Source organism: Ceratotherium simum, chromosome 20 (genome assembly GCF_057802395.1).
Source record: "Ceratotherium simum simum isolate JZ-2026a chromosome 20, ASM5780239v1, whole genome shotgun sequence".
Lineage (NCBI taxonomy): Eukaryota > Metazoa > Chordata > Mammalia > Perissodactyla > Rhinocerotidae > Ceratotherium > Ceratotherium simum.
Genome location: NC_141919.1, coordinates 27,419,209 through 27,434,331, shown reverse-complemented (window position 1 = coordinate 27,434,331; position 15,123 = coordinate 27,419,209).

The window sequence follows — 15,123 nt, the reverse complement described above, 5'->3', positions numbered from 1 at the left end:
TTAAAGACCAGGGAATAAACAGGGGCTGGATGCTCCCCAGACTCTCTCTGTGTGTCAGAACAATACATCTGAGCTCAGTGAAATAACCGAGGACAAAGTGTTCTCCTCAGTGGAATAATTAGACAACAGAGGTGGTCAGTTTGGAAAAGCTAACTCTCTTCTTTGGTCCCTGCTTTTGATTTTTTATTCCAAACAAAACTCAACCCTTAGGCAGACTTAAGAGCACAGGACAAAGATTGCTAGATGTTGAACTGCTGGGAGCGGAGCCCATGTTTTATTCATCTTTGTATCTAAGCGCATCCATGGTGCTTGTCACGTGGTAGATTCTCAGGGAATGCTGGATGGATAAAGGATTCATCTATGTTTTCATGGGGTATTTCTATGGTATGGGGAGTGACCCATTTTTTGCCCCATCTCTGTAGAGATGAATGCTTCCCGTACTCCATATTTATTTTGAATACTTTTTAGCTACAAGGATGTTCTAAAATGAAATAATAAGGAAATCAGTTTTATTACAATTTTACATATATGATTTTATACATATATTTTACATATAGATACACTTGCTGACTAGATCCAGATATGCATGCTCTCCCTGGAAGATGCTTTTGCAACCTAAATTGTACCAGAATGAGGTTATTGATGGGGAAGGAAGGGAAAGTAAGATAAAACTCACAGCTTCATTTCTAGACAGGATTGCTATTTTAAAAATGAATTTTAGGTGCTTCTTGAGTACCTGGCCCAGGCACTGGAGATTTAACGATGATGTGTGACTTGAAATGACCCAGAACATGGGCCCAATGGTCCCCTGTCCTTTGAAGCAGTGGTCTTGATTGTTCTCTTGATTGCTGTTCTGTACTTTCCCACCATGGGCTCTCCATCAGGGATTCATTCCTTCTGCTCTGTCCTGGCGGAACAGTCCCTTAACCCCCATTCTCAGATGACTCTAGTCTCGACTTCTCCTTGTTGCTAGAATACCCTGTTACTAGTTCTCAAATTGTGGTTCCCAGACCAGCAGCATTAGCATTTCCTGGGAATTTATTAGAAGTGGAAATCCTTGGGCCTCACCTTGGACGTACTCAAGAAGAAACTTTGGCTGTGGGGCCCAGCAATTTTGTTTCAACAAGCAGGTTAATCTCAAAGGTGAGAACAACTGCTGTACGTAGAGCTCAGTTCTGAGCACATCACCCCTCTGCCCAACACCCTTTATTGCTTCCCTGCCAACAACCACATGAGCATGTGTGTACTGACCTATCCAAGGTCTTCTGCAATCGAGCACCAGCTCCTACGTCCCAATCCACATAGGCGTGTTCCACACTGTCATCCTATGGATTAGCTGCTCTTCCCTCTGCTCTCCTGCCTCCTTTCTCTGCTAATGCTGGTTCCTCTGCTAGGAATGCCCCCTCCCCACCCTCTCCTTGTAGAAACCTTACTCATTCTTTAAAGACATTTAAAAATTAATATTTATCTAAGTAATTCATGCCTGTGCCTTTAAAATCATATAGTACTGAAGGGTTTATAAAGAACCATGACAGGCCTTACCCCACATTGCAACCCCAATCTTTCCTATTCCCCCAGTTCCATGCCCCACGGAAAATCACTTTAGCCATTTCTATTTTAGTTCTTGTGTTTAACTCTATTTATATAACTAATACGCAAATATTTCTATTTAAAAGAAATTTAAAAATATTTTCTACTAACTTCTTGCCATGGTAGATAAAATTGGAATAGATAAAATTGTAGGTGGATAAAATCTGGTAGACACTCCATTCCCTTCTTCCCAATCTATCCTCAGTTAAATCTTGATTCATGCCAAATTCCTCTTGACATGAAAAATGATCCCTTTCCTGGAATGTTTTCAGATACTGCTCCTCCCCTGCTCCCACAGAGCGCTGTATCTCCTAGTGCATTCTCCCACCCTGCTTTTGTATTACAGTCACGTTTGTATGTGTGTGTCTCCCATCCCCACCAGCTTGTAAGAGCCAGGGAGGTCTAACCATTTACTTTCTCTATATTTTCCCACGGCAAAGTACAGGGCCTGGGATGTAGTACACACTAAGTAAATGTGGCCAATTTAACCATAAAGTAAAATATATGCCTAACCTTGGAAGCTAGTGCTGTGACAGCGGTACTAGGAATGAGACTTCCCTTTCCAACGTGGTTTTCCAACTTTACTGTGGAGAATATTAAACTGGAGTCAGAGACTTGAGCCAGACCAGACTTCTTGGTGACTTCTTCTAAGACCTTAGGTAAGGCACTTAATGGCTTTGCTTCCATTTTTTCATCTATCAAGGGGCAACAAAATTATCTATGGACAGAGTTGTACTGAGGACCATATCAAATATATGGAATTACATTGATTCCCTATATTTAAAACAAAAAGGCAACCCATTTTCTATTGCACATAAGCCTATAAAGAACATTTAAAACAACCTTTAAATAGAAAACTTTATATTTAGATTATCCAGGGGGTCTTTCTTCTAACATCAGCCTAAAATTTTTTTTGGTGGGTGGGAGAAACTGTATTCTCATCATCTAAAATTCGAAGCAAGAAAATTTGAACGTTTAGTACCATCTGCCTATTCCTACTTGTTGATGAGAAATCAGCATTACTGCCAACCTTTCAGGCTTTGAAGGGATTTCAAGCTTTATCCTGATTTGATGATTGAAAAAAAAATCCACCAAAAGCACATTTTCTAAGCCCTAGTCTGGCTCTCCCTACCCATTAGAAAAGTGTGAGCTACTGTTCTATCAAAACTTATTAAACCTTAAATGTATAATAAACTCTCAATCACCAAGGTTAATGGGACTACATACATACATAATTATCTCTCACATTTATACAGTGCTTTTAACCTCTTCAAAGCACTTTTCACTGTATTGCATATATAAAACAGATGGACTTTTATTTATTTATTTTTTTTTGAAATCCACAAATAAGGTAAAGAAGAAATCTTGGAATCAATAATTTCAACTTTGTACTTTTCCAAAGCTATTAGAACTAGTAAAATTGTCTCATAGGACTTTCATCAACCTACTCTCTTCTTGACCCCTCTCCACTAAAGGCAAGAAATGACTGAAAGATCTTGAGGAATCTCCAGAGAGGAAGCCAAGGAGGGAAGGAAGCCAAGGACCTGGGCCATCCACAAACTAGAGCATTAGCTCCAGGGTCATTAAGAATAATTGACTGTATGTGTGACTATATCCAGAAAGTCCAGAAAGAGATGAAAAGGCATAGGAAATCATGCCTGAGTGACTGTATTTACAGGACTCTTGTCATCGTCATTCTCTCAGCAAGCATTATTGAGCACCTACTGCATGCCAGGCGCTTTCAACAAAGAGGATGGATACAGCAATGAACAACCCAGGTAAGACTGCTATTGTCATGGTCATGACCTTCTTGAAAGATGAAGACAGACAACAAACAAGAATAAACACACAAATAAGATAACTTCAGGTAGCACTAAGCTCTGTGAAGTCCATAAACACAGGAATGTGATGGTGAGTGCCCTGGGGAGGGGATGTTATTTTAGGTAGGGTAGCCAGGGAAGGCATCTCAGGGTATTTGAGCTGCAACCTGCAAGAGGAGCCCACTCTGTGCAGGTCTGGTAACCAGAATGATGGAACGAATGAACTCGCCAAGTATGCTAGAGGGAGGGAGGTCCAGGCCTGTCCCAGTTCTGTGGTTATTCATTTTGTGTTCTTTTGGGGATATTCCTAAAACCTCTCCAGGACCCCTAATTTATTGCCTCTACAATGGGTTTGCTAATGCTGATCACCTTGACAGGAGTGCTCTGAGGAATAACAGGTAAACAATTGTGAGGAGTTATTTAAATGCTAAATAATGATCATAGTAAGAACCTTTTATTAAAGTCAGCACCATGATAGGCAGCTCACACTGATGCCTCGGCAAACGTGTAAATTGACATGGCTGCTCCCTGCACACACCAGCACCATCCTTTAAAATAGAAAAAATAAATAAGCCAATGGTCATGATATTCAAAGCAGTTAGTGATCAACTAACTGTCTTGAGAGAAAGCTGGTATGTGAAGTGTAAAATGGAGAAGCAAGATAATGGCATATTACAGCCCAGGGCAGGCAGAGGGTAACTGGTGAACCAACTGGATGCTTGGTGCACACGCTACCTGCTACAGGGTGGTAATTCTGACTTCGTCAGGATGCGGCGCTGCCACCACCAAAAGCCCAGGCAGATAGAAAGTTGGGTAAGGAGCCAGAACAGCAGCAACTCTGCCAGAAGCCCCTTCTGGCCCTCTTGACCTTGGTAAGCCTCTCCTGGGGGAGGAAAGAGCAGCTAGCACCAAGGGGCCCTGCCTTAAAGGCACCCAGGAAGTGCGGAGGGACGGAGCCGGGAATGAGCATTGCATTTTTTCTTTCTAGAATGAAATATCCCAATGCCAGGAGAGACTTCAGTTGTCTTCATATCTGAGCCTCCCCACACAGAGATATGAATCCACCCCCTAGCAGCTCCTTTTCCTTACCCCCAAAACTTCTCCCCCAAATAGAACATTAACATCACAAAAATGAATTCTTTTTTGTAGGTCCTACCACCTCTTTGACATAAATATGCATGTGCCTAAACATTCTTACCTGTCTCCCACCCCACACTGCCAGTCACATTGTGTGATACACACACACATACACACACACACACAGAGGCACGTGCACACACACATACCCACACACACCCAACTCCTTTCTTAAGCTCTGGCTCAGCTATTATAGAGTGCCTATAGAGTGTGGGTCACATACCAGACAAGTTCAAATTATTGTTGCCTCTTCTCTGAAAAGCAGAAAGGAAGACAAAAAAAAAAAAAAGAAAACACTTATTTTAAGGCTGATACTAAACACTTTGCCCCATATTGACTGAGGAAGTCACTTTCCCTCTGTGGGACGGGGAGAATCGAGATGATCTCTTAGGTGCTAAGAACCGCAGTGCCGACTTCACCTTTTGAGGCTTGACTAGAAATTACGGGGTTAAAAGGAATATGGCAAGATAATCCTAGTCTTCAGGAAATTATGGTTTAAATTGGGGTGGGGGAGGATCAAGATCTTCAAAAAAATCTAATTGATTTTAATCAAATGGAGTAATTTCAAAATGTTAAATATGCTGGGATATTATATTTAAAGTACTTTAGGGTGAGCATGCTCCATGGGATGTCCTAAGTGCTCAGTCAATTTCCTGCTGGTAACAGAGGCATTTCCATCTGCCAGTGTCTCAGGCTGCTCGAACCTGAACCATTTATTTGAGTGTACCATTTATTCAAGTGTGTCGTTTCCAAAAATAGTCAATGGAGGAATCTAGGGAGAACTGTCCTCAGGAGATGTGGTCATTGGCATGGACAAATCAGTTTGGACTAAGTTGGTTTGGTAGCAGGACAGCCTAAACGGATTCCAGATCTTATTTGGCAAGTGTTTCTAATGCCTTGTCAATAATGGACTGTCAACAAGGCGGGAGATAAAGTCATGAGGAGGGAAGGTACCTGCTCAGATCCTGTGCTTTTAAATTAAGCTAAACATACTCAACAAAATCCAGTATCAAACCCCAAGGAATGGTTCCCAATTATTGTCTTGGACCCTTTATTTCACTGTGCTTTTTGTTTTTTTTCAAGTCTCTATTTCCGTTTTTACCTGGCACTTGACTTTCTTGACTCCTCTTCTCCCCCCAGCTTCTGTCTGTGCTCCCCCTTCTGGCTTGATGAGTAATTCTGGCTTTCCTGCTTTTCACCTTAGGCACTCCTTCGAAAACAGGTTAGGTTTCTCTTCTACCTCTTTCTACTTCTGGATGCTCGGAAGTTTTCACCTTACCCAGCCAAATTTTGATCCTGGGACCTTCCCCTGGCTTTGATCTGTCTCAGTGGCATCCATGCTGGGCTTGATTCCTCCAGATGGGGTCATGGGCAAGAGGAAGGATCAAGCAAAGATCAAGCATAGAAACAGGAAGAATCTCTGGCTCAAGTTAAACTGTGCAGGGTCCTGAGGCCTTGCTGGTTGTACAATTTCTGCCTTCTTCATCCTCTGTTGTTTTTATTCCCTTTTGTCTCTGACTCTTTCAATTTTTATTGTCTCTACCTTCTAACTGGTCGATCTTCTTCTAATATCCCTTTGTAAGACGTAAATGGGAGTGAGAGTAAGTGATATCCATTAGCCAAAATAAATTTGATAGCCGGGAAAATTGCTGAATCGCTAGTGTCTTTATAGCACTTATCAAATGCCATTTAACCATATTAGTTGGCAAACTGCTCTGGCTTCCCAGGGAGTCAGCTGGTGGGTAAGTCAATAAACATCTGTCAAAGGAATGAATGAATGCACACTAGTTGTGTAGCATTGCATCAGGTACTTTAAATAATACAAAGTATTAGACTTCATCCTTGGCTGAAGAAGGACATCTCACGCCCATTCACAAAAAGACTGTTTTGAAATATCGCCGAGGGCCAGACCAGGTTCACTATTTCTTCTAGAAAACAAGAAGTCATCTTTTAATGCACAACAACTTCATGTGGGCAAAACGGAACGTGAGCAAAGCCGTGTTTATGGCATAACAGACGCCCACGGGCTAAGGAACTGTCGAAGGCGAACACTGCATTACTATCAGTGGATTTTCTACATAACTGCTTCATAAACAGCAAAAAGCATAAAACATAAACAAGGAGAATGAAGTGAGCACCCGTAGAACTACCATCCATGTCAAGTCATACAACGCTGATTTCACCCCAGAAGCCTCCACTCTCCTGTCTGATATAATAATCTTTTACTTAATTTTCTTTATAATTTCACCACCTTTATAAACTCCCCTAAAAAGTTTAGTTTTACTCAGTTTTGAAATCAAAATAGATTAAAAAAGAAAAACAACAATGGCATGCACATTCAACATTGGACATGAAAATTAGCTTTTGTTTTTAATAAGATATTTTGAAGTGTACAATTTCTACTGGTGATAAAGACATTAACTTGCTAGTCCACTTTTGTGTTTTCTGACTGCCAGTCATTCTACTCCTTAATACTTCAAAGGTATTCTTCTGAAAGCTGCTTTTGGTCTTACACTAAAGCTTTCCTGGACTCAATGGAACTTTGAAAGATACTGAGCTCATCATGATGAAATGCATGTTGGCATTCCATGATCATTACTGTAATTATTCCTAATTTGTACTTTGCTTCAAAAAGTCTCTTTCCCTGCCTGCTAAAGCTTGTACTTTCAAAATGGTACCTATAGCTTTAATTATACCTAACAATAAACTTCTCTCACCACAAAATCTGTTTAATCATGGGCTACACCCATCATCATCTTCAAATACCCCATTTTTAAAAAAACCCATTTATATCAGGCTCCCAACGAGTTATAATATTAGCAATGGTGTTTTTAACTGTCACTGTAATTACTGTTTGTAATTTTGCAAATCAAAGTTGTACCAATGATTGGATGCTGATTGAATTATCTACCAAACTGGGGTGAAATGGTCATTTAAACTACTGTACTGAACAAATCTACAGAATAAAAACTGAAATGGAATTGGAGTGATTTGGTCTCCACAGAGAATCAAATCAGATGCTATATTGTTAACAAGATAGTTCGGGTCCAGAATAATCCTTCTAATCACACTTCTTCCAAATTAATAGCTAACGTCAGTTTCTGTGAGGAAGAGGTCTCCTTGTGTGTCCTGGTGAGATAGGATTTGGGAAGCAGAGAGCAGCAGGGAAAGCTCCTGGTGATAGATCAGTTAGAGCAAAGGAGAGAATACAAAAATGAGGAGGCTGTATTTGTGAGAAGTGATTTGGACCAAAAGTGCTACAATGATAAGCTTACAACATTGCCACACTGCTTTGTGAAACATAATATTTTTGTTTTTTATTATTTTCCTTGATTCAGATTTCATATTTTTCATAATGTAATAAATGGTGAGATCTAGTCTCATTTTTCTGTGTATTCGGATACAGTGATAGAGTGCTCTGGCTGAATCAATACTTTCACGTAGGAGAGACTTGAGAAACAAGATTGGCAAGCAAAGTTAGGTCAGATTATGAAAATCCTTAAAATGTTTATATTGGACTTTATCTTTCAGAAGTCATTTAGTGTTTTGTTTTTTTTTTTTAATTGAGAGCACCATGAGGAAAACAGTATTTTTGATGGTTTCTACTGGGATAAAGACTCTAGGTAGGGACATTAGGTAAGATGATATAGCAATAATTCAGGCATTAAGAAATAAAGTTAGACAGGCTGGTGATGGTGGCAATGGATTGGAAAGGAAGGATGGATGCAGCATTATAAGGTGAGAATTTGGCTTCTTTCTCTTTGTCTTTTCAGCCACTTGAGCTTAATACTGTTCAGTCTTCCTGATTTATTTCCCTTCCCTTTTATATTTTCCTTCTTCCCTTGATAAACAACTTTTTCTTTCCAAATTTTTTCTCTCCTCTTTCGTTTGCCTGCAAGTAAAAAAATTATCTTGGGGCTGGCCTGGTGGCGTAGTGGTTAACTTTGTGTGCTCCACTTTGGTGGCTCCAGTTCATGGGTTCAGATCCCAGGCATGGACCTACACCACTCATCAAGCCATGCTGTAGCGGCGACCCACATACAAAATAGAGGAAGACTGGCACAGATGCCAGCTCAGGGCCAATCTTCCTCAAGCGAAAAGAGGAAGATTGGCAACAGATGTTAGCTCAGGGCCAATCTTCCTCACCAAAAAAATTAAATAAATAAAATTATCTTATTACCTTCCTATATAGGATGATGACTAAATCAGTTGGGCAGATATCACATGGGTGATATGGGTAGAAATTAATCATAAGATTTACTAACTAATTAGAATATGTTGCTGCTTTAGTTTTTGTTTTTTTTTTTTTTTTTTTTACTGTTTATCTTCAGTTAGAAAGAAGGAAAGAAAAGAGAAGAAACGTGATGAGGAAAAACAAAAGAGTAGAATGGAAAAGGGAGAGACAGAGACTTTCAATTATTCATTCATTCAAGTGCTATATTTCTGGAGAAAGTGACAGAGCCAAAGAGAGAGAGAAAGCACAACAAAATAATTTATGTTATTGTAATTTTATTATATATTTCCTCTTGTAACTCAGTTGGGTAAAGTAGAGATACCAGGATGGGAAGGAAAAGACTAAGGTGAGATGGGTATTCTCCTTCCCTCCCTTTATGTCATGGAGTTTCTCATATCAAAAAGTGGAGCCGATGTCTCCACCCCTAGGCCTCAGCGACTGGCTCAACCCATAGGCTGATGTAGAAGTGACCTTCTGGGACTTCTGAGGCTAGGTTGTAAGAAGCTTGAGTCTTCTGGAACATTTACTCTTGGGATGCTTTCCTTATTTTTAAATTTTATTGAGGTCATATCAGTTTATAACATTGTGTAATTTCAGATGTATATTATTAAACATCAGTTTCTATATAGACTGAGTCGTGCTCACCACCAATAGTCTAGTTTTTATCAGTCACCATACACATGTGTCCCTTATCCCTCTTGCTCACTCCTTGGGATGCTTTCTTTTGGAACCCAGCCATGACTTTGAGAGAAGCCAAAGTCACATGGAGAGGCCATATGTAGACCCACTGGTTGGCAGCCCCAAATAAGAATAAGCCAGCAACCCTGCCAGTCATATGAGTGAACCATCTTGAAGCCCAGCCCAATTGAGCCTCTAGATGACTGCAGCTCCAGCTGACATCTGACTGCACTTCCCAGGAGACCCCAAGCAAGAACTGCCCACCCAATCCCAGCCAATGCACAGAACAATAAGAGACAAGAATAAACTGGTGTTTTAAGTTACTATACTTTGGTGTGGTTTGCTATGTAGCAATAGGTAACTTCTTTCATTCTTACATGAGACATAAGGAATCCTTTATCAAACGTTTGAAAGCTTCATAATGCCAGCCAGAAATATGTATATTTTTAATGTATTTTTTTCTTTTAAAGATCACTTTATTACTCAGTAGCCTTGAAATTGGAATCTGAATTGACCTTGATCAGAAATCTTAGAAAATGTTTAAGCAAATATTTTAAGCAAAATCATATCTTGAGGACTGATTCAGGATAAAGTGGCATCAATGTGACAAGAATAACTGATATGTAATCAGAAGATGGAATTTAAATCCTAGTTCTGTCATTTATCACTGTGTGACCTAGGGTAAGTTATTGAATATCTCTGATTCCTAGTTTCAAATGCTATAATGTATTTGAAAGTATTAGTGATGCCTGGCAAAATGCAGATATTCAATAAATTTCCATTTCTTTCCTTCCTGTGAAAGTCGTGTGTTCATAACTGCAAGCATGTCGAAGCTTATCATACTATTTCCTGATGAATGTTTTTATTTAGCAAAGATTTCCCTTGATAAATATTTCACAAGCTTCCATAGTGTTGCCTTTACTAGTGTAATCTACCTTACTTTTCCTGTGGGAGAGCTTGTTTAATAGATTTTGGGGACTCATTCTGTTGCTAGATTCTCACAAAGGCACTTTCGTGACAACTTTTTTCGGTTGTCAAGGACATGACTCTGTTTCACATCTTGAATGTGGTTCCCTACCCTAGTGCAAATGCTAATAAGCACATATTAAATAATGAGTTTAATTCCGTTTATCATATGCTTATGTATTTAAATTTAAGAGCCAAATTGATATAATTAATAACATTACCCATTTGCTTTTTTTTCTTCTTTTTTTTTTTATTGCGGTAACATTGGTTTATAACATTGCATAAATTTCAGGTGTACATCATTATACTTCCTTCTATTTCTGCATGGATTACATCATTTTCTCATGTTCACCACCCAAATACTAATTACAACCCATCATCACACACATGTGCCTAATTATCCCTTTCACCCTCCTCCCTCCCCTCTTCCCATCTGGTAACCACCAATCCAATCTCTGTCTCTATGTGTTTGTTGTTGTTTTTATTTACTACTTAATGAGTGAGATCATCTGGTATTTGACCTTCTCCCTCTGACTTATTTCACTTAGCATAACACCCTCAATGTCCATCCATGTTGTCACAAATGGCTGGATTTCATAGTTTCTTATGGCTGAGTAGTATTCCACTGTGTATATATACCACATCTTCTTCATCCATTTGTCCCTTGATGGGCACTTAGGTTGCTTCCAAGTCTTGGCTATTGTGAATAATGCTGCAATGAACACAGAGGTGCATATATCTTTACGCATTGGTGTTTTCATGTTCTTTGGATAAATACCCAGCAGTGGAATAGCTGGATCGTATGGTATTCTATCCTTAACTTTTTAAGGAATCTCCATACTGTTTTCCACAGTGGCTGCACCAGCTTGCAGTGTATGAGAGTTCCCTTCTCTCTACATCCTCTCCAACACTTGTTGTTTCCCGTCTTGTTAATTATAGCCATTCTGATGGGTGTGAGGTGATATCTCATTATAGTTTTGATTTGCATTTCCCTGATAGTTAATGATGCTGAACATCTTTTCATGTGCCTGTTGGCCATCTGTATATCTTATTTGGATCTTTTGCCCATTTTTTAATTGGGTTGTTAGTTTTTTGCTGTTGAGATGCATGAGTTCTTTATATATTTTGGAGATTAACCCTTTATCTGATGTATGGTTTGCAAATATCTTCTCCCAATTGTTAGGTTGTCTTTTCGTTTTGTTGATGGTTTCCTTTGCTGTGCAGAAGCTTTTTAGTTTGAGGTAGTCCCATTTGTTTTTTTTTTCTATTGTTTGTCTTACGTGGTCAGACACGGTGCTTGAAAATATGTTGCTAAGACCGATGTCAAAGAGCGTAGTGCCTATGTTTTCCGGATTTCAGGCCTTACATTCAAGGCTTTAATCAATTTGAGTTAACTTTTGTGTGTGGTGTAAGATAATGGTCTACTTTCATGTTTTTGCACGTGGCTGTCCAGTTTTCCCAACATCATTTGTTGAAGAGATTTTCCTTTCTCTACTGTATGTTCTTGGCTCCTTTGTCAAAGATTAGCTGTCCATAGAATATGTGGGTTTATTTCTGGGCTTTCAATTCTATTCCATTGATCTGTGTGTCTGTTTTTGTGCCAGTACCATGCTGTTTTGGTTACTATAGCTTTGTAGTATATTTTGAAATCAGGGAGTGTGATACCTCCAGCTTTGTTCTTTTTTCTGAGGATTCCTATGGCTATCGGGGTCTTTTGTTGTTTTATCCATTTCTTCCAGATTGTCCAATTTGTTGGCATATAGCTTTTCATAGTATTCTCTTATAATCTTTTGTATTTCTGAGGTGTCTGTTGTAATTTCTCATCTTTCATTTCTGATTTTACTTATTTGAGCCTTCTCTCTTTTTTTCTTGGTGAGTCTAGCTAAAGGTTTGTCAATTTTGTTTATCTTTTCAAAGAACAAGCTCTTGGTTTTCTATTTTTTTTAAGTCTCTATTTCATTTATTTCTGCTCTCATTTTTATTATTTGCCTTCTTCTACTGATTTTGGGCTTTGTTTGTTCTTCTTTTTCCAGTTCCTTTAGTGCATTTTAGATTGTTTATTTGAGTTTTTTTTGTTTGTTTGTTGAGATAGGCCTGTATTGCTATAAACTTCCCTCTTAGAACTGCTTTTGCTGTATCCCACAAATTCTGGCATGTCGTATTTTCATTTTCATTTGTCTCCAGGTAGTTTTTGACTTCTCCTTTGATTTCTTCATTGACCCAGTCATTGTTTAGTAGCGTTTTGTTTAATCTCCACGTATTTCTGATTTTCTTCCTAGAGTTGATTTCTAGTTTCATACCATTGTGGTCATAAAAGATGCTTGGTATTATTTCAATCTTCTTAAATTTATGGAGACTTTTTGTGGCCTAATATGTGATCAATCCTGGAGAATGTTCCATGTGAATTTGAAAAGAATGTGTATTCTTCGGTTTTTGGATGGAATGTTCTGTATATATCTACTATGTCCATCTGTTCTAGTGTGTCATTTAAGGCCAATGTTTTCTTGTTGATCTTCTGTTTGGATGATCTATCCACTGCTGTAAGTGGAGTGTTCAAGTCCCCTACTATTATTGTGTTACTCTCTATTTCTCCTTTTATGTCTGTTAATAATTGCTTTATATATTTAGGTGCTCCTATGTTGGATGCATAGACATTTACAACTGTTATATCCTCTTGTTGGATTGTTCTGTTGATCATTATGTAGTACTCTTCTTTGTCTCTTGTTACAGTTTTTGTTTTAAAGTCTATTTTGTCTGATATGAGTATTGCTACCCCAGCTTTCTTTTCATTGCCATTTTCATGGAGTAGCTTTTTCCATCCCTTCACTTTCAGTTTGTGAGTGTCTTTAGATCTGAAGTGTGTCTCTTGAAGGCAGCATATATATGGGTCTTGTTTTTTTATCCTATCAGCCACCCTATGTCTTTTAATTGGAGCATTTAGTCCATTGACATTTAAAGTAGCTATTGATAAGTATGTACTTACTGCCATTTTTAAACTTTTTTTTCTTGGTGTTTTATTAGTTCTTCTCTATTCCTTTCTTCTTCTCTTGCTTTCTTCCCTTGTGGTTCGATGGCTTTCTTTAGTGTTATGTTTTGATTCCTTTCTCTTAGTTTTTTGTGTATTTATTATAGGTTTCTGGTTCGTGATCACCACAGGGTTCATATACAGTAACCTACGTATATAGCAATCTATATTAAGTTGATGGTCTCTTTAGTTTGACCTCTATCTGAAAGCTCTACTCTTTAACTCCCCTCCTCTAACATTTTATGTTTTTATTTTATTTTTATTTATTTATTTTTTTTGTGAGGAAGATGGGCCCTGAGCTAACATCTGCCAATTCTCCTCTTTTTGCTGAGGAAGACTGGCCCTGGGCTAACATCCATGCACATCTTCCTCTAATTTATATGGGATGCCGCCACAGCATGGCTTGACAAGTGGTGTGTCGGTGCATGCCCGGGATCCAAATCCGCGGACCCCGGGGCACCACAGCAGAGCGTGCGCACTTAACCGCTTGTGCCACTGGGCCGGCCCCCCACATTTTATTTTTTTGATATCATATCTAACTTCTTTTTTGTGCATTTGTATCCATTACCCTCTTATTATGGAAATAGATAATTTTTCCTATTTTTGGTCTTCTCTTTTCCCCTTAAATAAGTCCCTTTAGCATTGCTTGTAGTACTGGTTTCTTGGTGATAAACTCCTTTAATTTTTGCTTGTCTGGGAAACTTTTTATCTCTCCTTCCATTTTGAATGATAACCTTGCTGGGTAGAGTATTCTTGGCTGTAGGTTTTTTCCTTTTAGCACTTTAAATATATCGTGCCACTCTCTTCTAGCCTGTAAGGTTTCTGCTGAGAAGTCAGCTGATAGCCTTATCGGGTTTCCTTTGTAGGTAACTTGTCTTTCTCTTGCTGCTTTTAAGATTCTCTCTTTATCTTTAATTCTGGACATTTTGATTATGATGTGTCTTGGTGTGGGTCTCTTTGGGTTTATCTTGTTTGGGGCTCTCTGTGCTTCCTGTACCTGGATGTCTGTTTCCTTCCTTAGGTTAGGGAAGTTTTCAGCTATTATTTCTTCAAATAGATTCTCTGCCCTTTTGTCTTGCTCTTCTCCTCCTGGGACACCTATAACATGGATGTTAGTGCACTTGATGTTGTCCCAGAGGTCCCTTAGACTGTCCTCACTATTTTTAATTCTTTTTTCTTTTATCTGTTCATCTTGGGTGATTTCTTCTAGTCTTTAATCCAGCTCACAGATCCGTTCTTCTGTATCCTCTACTCTGTTCCAGTATTGTAGTCTTCATTTCTGATTGGTTCTTTTTTATATCTTCCATTTCTTTGTTGACATTCTCACTGAGTTCATCCATTCTTCTCCCAAGATCAGTGAGCATCCTTAACACTCTTTGTTTGAGCTCTCTGTCAGGTAGGTTGCTCATTTCTGTTTCATTTAGTTCCTTTTCTGTGGCTTCGTCCTGTTCCCTTACTTGGAACGTATTCCTTTGCCTCCTTATTTTGCCTCTTTCCCTGTGCTTGTGTCTATGCATTAAGTAGGTCAGCTATGTCTCTTGCTCTTGGAGAGGTGACCTTATATAAGTGATTGACAGTGTGCTTCCCTCAGTTCCAAATGTTCCAGGAGTGACTCTTATGTGGGCTACATGTGTCCTCCTGTTGTGGCATGGTTGCTCTTCCCATAGGTGCCC